At 29.7% G+C, this 6899-nt stretch overlaps 1 protein-coding gene and 1 long non-coding RNA gene across 2 annotated transcripts in view; both read left to right on the forward strand.

Annotated features, from left to right (window-relative positions):
• The window catches only part of LOC111632835 (beclin 1-associated autophagy-related key regulator-like), an 80773-nt gene that overhangs the window by 15089 nt on the left and 58785 nt on the right, over positions 1–6899 (forward strand). The gene's annotated exons all lie outside the window — the stretch shown is intronic.
• LOC111632824 lies at positions 5094–6265 on the forward strand. Its single transcript, XR_002757934.1, has 3 exons — positions 5094–5164; positions 5392–5583; positions 5666–6265. It is a non-coding gene; the product is annotated as an uncharacterized LOC111632824 (long non-coding RNA).

The raw sequence follows: 6899 nt of genomic DNA on the forward strand, positions 1-6899 counted from the left end.
AAAAAAAAAAAAAAAAAAGCCAAATATTTAAACTTGGTACCTCAAAAACTGCTTAAAACATATTTTGAGCTTGCTGGTAACCTTATATTATATAATTTTCCTATTCGAATGCTTCTGGTCCAATAGAAAGAAAGGACTATTGTAGAGGGGGATTGATGTAATTTGACAAAAGTAGTTGTTGACCTCCTCTTTGAAGAGAGGATGCTCAATGACTACTAATTAATACCAGTCTATTATTATTATTTGAAAAGTGATTCATTAGACAGGTTGTGATGGTCCTGCATGTGATTGAATGTCTGAAAGACTTTATATAAAACTTGTTTAAAAAAAATGCTAGAATAATTGTTTTTTTATGTGATGATAAAGTGTTTAGATTTTGGCAACAGATTGCATAAACCAGTGTTTTTCAACCTTCTTGAATATGCAACCGCTTTGCAAGTTAAAAACTTCTGGTGACCCCCAGGACCATATTAAAACTATATCAGTGATTTTAAAAACTGCGTATTTAATTTTCTTTCTGTTGAGATCTAAATATCGATTGAAAAACCAATTATACTATAAAATAAACAGCTATAGCCTTCTCACTGAAATTGTAGTTTTTTTTTCCAGTGTAGTGTAGGACCTACAAACACTTGTCTTTTTCTTTTACCCACGACCCCCCGTGTAAGGCTTTGTGATCCCCCTGGGGTCGCGACCCACAGGTTGAAAAGCACTGGTATAAACTACATGGGAAATATGTTTTTGTAAATATTGCATTTATAGAAAAATTATTGGGCTGCAATTTGAAAAAATTGTAGACCTATAAATTCCAATTGTCGTCCTTCTGTCCTTACTTAATCTCAAGAAAGGAGTTAGATAGATGAAAGTTGAGATCAGATGTGGAAAGCTTAGGGTCAGGAGGCCCAGATTATCTATATACGAACTTCCAGTTTGAAATGGAAATTACATTACTTCCATTCAAAGTTTTCCCCTGAATGGAGTTAGATATATGACTGATAGGATGCTATTGCTAACAGGAAAAGTATGTACAGGGGCAAGACCACCACTAAAAGAATTGAGAACACTGTGACAAAAAGTTGCAGTCCAGCATTATCACAATAAATAATTGCTTGTTAGAATTATTTTTGTTTATTTGCTTATGGCAGTGTGACACATGAGTGACCTGTTGAAGGGATGCATTCCAGGAAGACTTTTATGGGAAGCTGGATCCTATTTAGGTTTTACTAATGTGAAGAAAATCCACATGGTCAGCCCTTTGGCCATGCCCAAACTATTTTAGCTCTACTTTTGCCACAGTATACAGTAAAATATAAAAACTTTGTTTTTTCTTTTGTAAATCAGATTTAAAGATTTAAAATAAAATCTGTTTGATTCAATTGAGTATTTTTTTTTTTTCAACTATAACAATATTAATTATGTAGTAGGTAATCAACAAAATAGAGGTTGCATTTTTAAAACATATGTCAAGGGTAGCTCTGTTTTTGGCCACTACTGTAAATTAGCAAATTGAATGTAGATAGAAATTCAATAGATATTTTGGGGTGGGATGCATGACATTATCTAAGTTAAAGTATGTGAATATAACTGCTGAGTTTTGTAGCAATTAGTTGAACGTCCTAGGAGTGTATAGCAAACAAACATCCTCATTTATATATATAGATATAATCAAGTTATCTTTTAATGATGATGATTAACTACAAACTGACAGTTTTCGAAAGAATTTTGATTGGTCAAGTGACATTAAATACATATTTATGATTATTTTACATAAAATAAGTAATTATATCATAAAAAAGAATTTTATTCTAGAAACATAATGTGTTTTTAGAATGTAAATATGAATACAAATATGAATGCAAAATATGGTACTCTGATTAACCGGACACTAGTCATTTTCACTATATTTTTGGCAAAATTGATGTTTTATTTTATATATTGAAATATGTATAAGTTATGATGAATTAATGAACAATTTACAAATAAGTGAATTTACTACAATTATTTTTATGTTTTGATTATGCCATCTGGTTTCAGTGTCTCTCAGTGATTTACTTGTTTCGTATCCGGCTTCTTCTAACTTGTGTTTTTGGTACTACTTTCACATTATTTCGTATTGTATCAATCAATGTTTTAGCTGAAAGGTGACTAAAATACACTCTTGTAATTCACGACAAATTCCACCAAATACCCACTGCTGCAGATGCAGAAGAACACGTTCGATATTTTGTTTTCTATGTGTAAACCAACTTTCGTATCACTCAACAACTCTGTCTGCACCACCTAATTTTACAATGATTAGAGATATTAAAGAATTGGCACGAACATAATGCATATAATCATTCCAATCAACAATTGTTCTGGGATTATTTCCTAACTCACTATGTAAGTTTCCAATTTCTAGGAAAAAACAAATTGCAATTTCATTGTTAATTGACAAATACCATATTCTAAAATCCATTTTAAATAAAAAAAAAATAAACAAAAATGACCACAAGTTACAATTATGGTGATCTTTGATTAAAACATTACAGTATCTAACTTTGAGGTACAGTACATCACCCCCAAGATGAAATATAATTTACGTAAACACATGCTTATGAATGTCACAATAGTGAGATACAGCACTATGCAAACAAGGTTGAAAATAAATAAAAAGGTGTAATTTTAACTTAATAAATAATCAAACACCTATGCTGAAAAATGTTTATTAAACAAACAGTAATGTTTTCGACCCAGTATGATAGGCCAACTGTAGATGCAACCAAAATTTTAACTTTGTAATTTTACTTTTGAATACTAATCTGATTTCTAATTTACAACTAAATAACATAAAATAACAAGTGATGTGTAAAATAAACAACTAGAAGTAGAAATTTCAGTTTTGCAATTATACAAATGTGAAAATATGCTAATTGTTTTCAATATCAAATGCGTATTACCAATCAGTGTTTAAATTCATGACTGATTTTCATAACTTTTATACAGACTTAAACAAAAGGGTAAGTTTACATTAAAATTAACTTCGTATATGATTTAACCTAAATTAGAATGAATATTAAGATATAAATGCAAATCGGATGTCATCAATTGACTGGCATCCCGTTAACCAAAGAGTACCCAAAATATGAATAACTATATTGTAAATAAGATGTATATTTTGTATGAAAATATAAATTCATTACTAATTTTTAAACAATTCAGTGGAATTAAAAAGTTAAACATTAATTTGTGTGTACTCTATGATAGATAAATTTTATTTTGAATAATATAACAAATTCTTCAATGTATGTCTAATTATTAATTGCTTAAAAAATACAAAATTATAAAAAAATTAAATGTTATATAATCAATAATGTAACTTGAAGCCTGTTACCAGTGTGCAATTAACCTCAAAAAATTAAATTTCATGAACGTTTTCGAACCTTCAATGGTTCTTCTTCAGGTGGTGACAAATTTCCATTTAGTACGAGGTCTGTTCAAAAAATACGCGGACTGTTTGAATTGCGCGGCTCCAGTTGGTTCCAGGGGAATCTGCTTGGTGTTGCTAGGTTTGTACAGATTGTCTGGTGATAAAGCCATTTCCCGATTAGAGATATCTTGATTTGTTGATTAGCTATGCAGTTTTTAGTGAAGTGCAATTTTTTTTGTTTGTCAGATTTCAGAATGAATGACCTGATGGAGCAACGACTTGCTGTGAAATTTTGTGTTAAACTTGGAAAATCTGCAACTGAAACATTTGCTATGCTCAATACGGCTTACGGTGATGTTGCTATGAAGTGTATGGCATGTTTCAAGTGGTCCCCAGACCCAAAAAAGCTCACCAAGTTCGATCCAATGTCAAGGTGATGCTGACAGTTTTCTTTGATGCTAAGGGTGTCGTTCACCACGAGTACCTCCCCAAGGCTCCACATTGAACCAGACTTACTACATTGAAGTTCTGAAACGTCTGAGGGATGCCATCCATCCACAAAAATTCAGAAATGTGGAAGAGTGGCGACTGGTTTCTCCATTATGACAATGCTTCAGCCCATTTACTCCTCAGAACTCATAGTTTTTGGCCAAACACTCGATCACTGTTCTTCCCAACCCCTCCTACACACCTGACCTTGCTCCTTGTGACTTTTTCTTTTTCCCGAAGAATATTTGAGATGATTCCCAAGATTAAGGCAAATGTGACGAAGGCATTGAAGGAATGTAACAAAAGAAACGTACCAGGACTGTTTCAACAAGTGGAAACACCGTTGGGATAAGTGTGTGTGTTTGGAAGGAGAGTACTTTGAAGGGGACCCAGACATGTAACTTCTTATGACATCAGTCCACGTAGTTTTTGAACAGACCTCGTATGGCATTGAATACGAATATTATTCGAAAGCCAAATACATGTTAGCCAATTTATAGTGCTTTGTCCACTAGTGGACAAAGCGCTATAAATTCTCGTCATTTGCTATGTATGTAGTGTGCATGCCTGGTAAAAATTCATTGGCTAACATGTATTCGAATTTCGAATAATATTCATATTTAATGGCAGTCTAATGGAAATTCATTGCCGCCTGAAGAAGAACCGTTGAATTTTCAAAAACGTTCGTGAAATTTTAATTTTTCATATTTTTTAGGTTAATTACACACCGGTAACAGGCTTCGAGGTATGTAATTGATTATATTCCAGTGTTGGATAAGGTGAAGTTATAAATGTTATATATCTGGTTATTTTACAATTATCTGTACAATTAATAATTTTACAATTATTTTACATTTACAAAACAGCAATAATAAGTAGAAAGTATAACTTGCTTTAAGGTGCTTAGCTAATATGACTATTTCCAATTACAATGCATTTATGTTTATTTTCAGTGCTTGTCTTGTTCTAAGGGAGTTTTGGGAATTTAGTTCTAGATCTGGTTTTAGATGCAAAAGTGAAAATACTTTTTCATTGTTTTTAGATCTTTATAAATAATTATATCGTATATAAATATTTATTTTAATTACTGCAAAAATGGTCTAAAATTTAATTCTAATTAAAATATTATTTTACAAGAATTTTTTTGAATACATTAAAATTTTTAATTTTATTTATGATTTCAGCAAACAGAAATTAATCATTACACACAAAAAACTAAGTTACTCAGATTAGCTATAAAGTCTGCTTCAGAAAAAGTTAACAAAGGTAAATTTTAATATGTAATTTATGAATTAATCTAAAATTTTCAATATATGTATATAATCTCATGTAATAGTTTTTAAAAACGAAATGTAGACAAGTATGATAAATAATTTATAAACAAATCATAAATTATTGGTTTATTATTACTGTAATTCAGATATGTTAGAATAATAAAAATGAATACTAAGTAAAATTTTGTGTAAATTTAGTTTTAACATTATATTATACAGGGGGTCCACTTAAACATCTATCAAAGCAAAGGAGATTTTTTCCAGCATTGGATGAGTGTATATGTATCTGGTGCATGCTTGTTCCACTGCAAAAATAACCAAAGAGAATCAATTTAAGAGGACTTAACATAATATACAAATAATCTCTGACTGTAAAGGATAAAGACAGCATAGCTGAAATTTTTACAAAAAGTAAGCTTTAATTTGTTTGAGAACATCTTCAAAACAACAGTTTTTAAATTGCTCTGCTCTCCACTGATTCTTTTCTGTCTAGGAATGAAGTTTCATAATGTGCTAGTACCAAACCTGCCAATGATAAGTCATCAAGCCAATCAGCCATCATTGTGTTTAGGATATTCAGTTATTGAACACAGTTCAAAGTTCTATCAATGAATATAGGACCTAGAAGCTGCTCATCCAAATTACAACCAGACATTTAAGATAAGATATATCAATACTTATTGTTATGTATATCATGTGTATTATGGAGCATGCTTTGCCTAATGGTGCACATTGTAATGGCTATACACTGAGAAGTGCCTTTTATTCCATAAAATGTGCTGAAGGAGTTGTAGGTTATCAAGTTGTAACTTTAACATCATATTACACCACTCAAATTGCTGTGTAGCATTCTCTCATGTTGTGCTGGTTGCAGATAGCAGCAGAATGGATGCATGTCATAGCAATGTAATATCTAGTTTGTGTCCACTGCAATCCACCACCTAACCTAACCTAATCAATGCTGGAAAGATATTTTGTCTCTGGCTAGATGTTTAAGTGGATACTCTGTATATGATATTTTTTATATTTTAAATAAACAATAATCAAATATTATATAATAATATAACTACTTTCAGATTTGTAGGTTTGGATCTAGTAGAGTTTCTTATAATTGCTATTTTATACATATACAGATTGTTATTATTTTGGGATGTAATAAAAAATTTATAAAGGAATATCATCATTAATGAATGTACAATTTTTGATTTGTTATAATTAATATTAATCTTATATTAAATGGATTATTCATTTTAATAATTATTAAACATGTGCTGATTGTATTGTTTTTTTTGGTGATAACACAAATTTATTCAATCTTATTATTCGTAGTAATAAAACTATATTAGTATTTAATATAGTGAATAAATTTTATTATATTAAAATTTTTAAAATACTAATACATTGTGTAATGCTTTAATTGAATATGATGATAAAAATAAAGTTTGGGTGTATGACATAATGAATCATAGAATGAAATGCATATCAGTCTATTTCAATGCTATATATTGAAAATAATTTGAATTAGGATATAAAACTTTAGACTTCAAAATAATAATTCATATTATTAATTTACAGTGTAGAGATTAAATTTTAGAAGTATTTTATTTTGTTTTTCATCATTGTCCTCTTTTTTATATATATTGATACTTAATTCTAATTATAAAACTATATTTATGTATTTTATTGGTATTGTTGAAAAATTTCGAATAATTTATATATATATCTAT

This window comes from Centruroides sculpturatus, unplaced genomic scaffold (genome assembly GCF_000671375.1).
Source record: "Centruroides sculpturatus isolate CEXI.00-Female unplaced genomic scaffold, Cexi_2.0 scaffold41, whole genome shotgun sequence".
NCBI lineage: Eukaryota > Metazoa > Arthropoda > Arachnida > Scorpiones > Buthidae > Centruroides > Centruroides sculpturatus.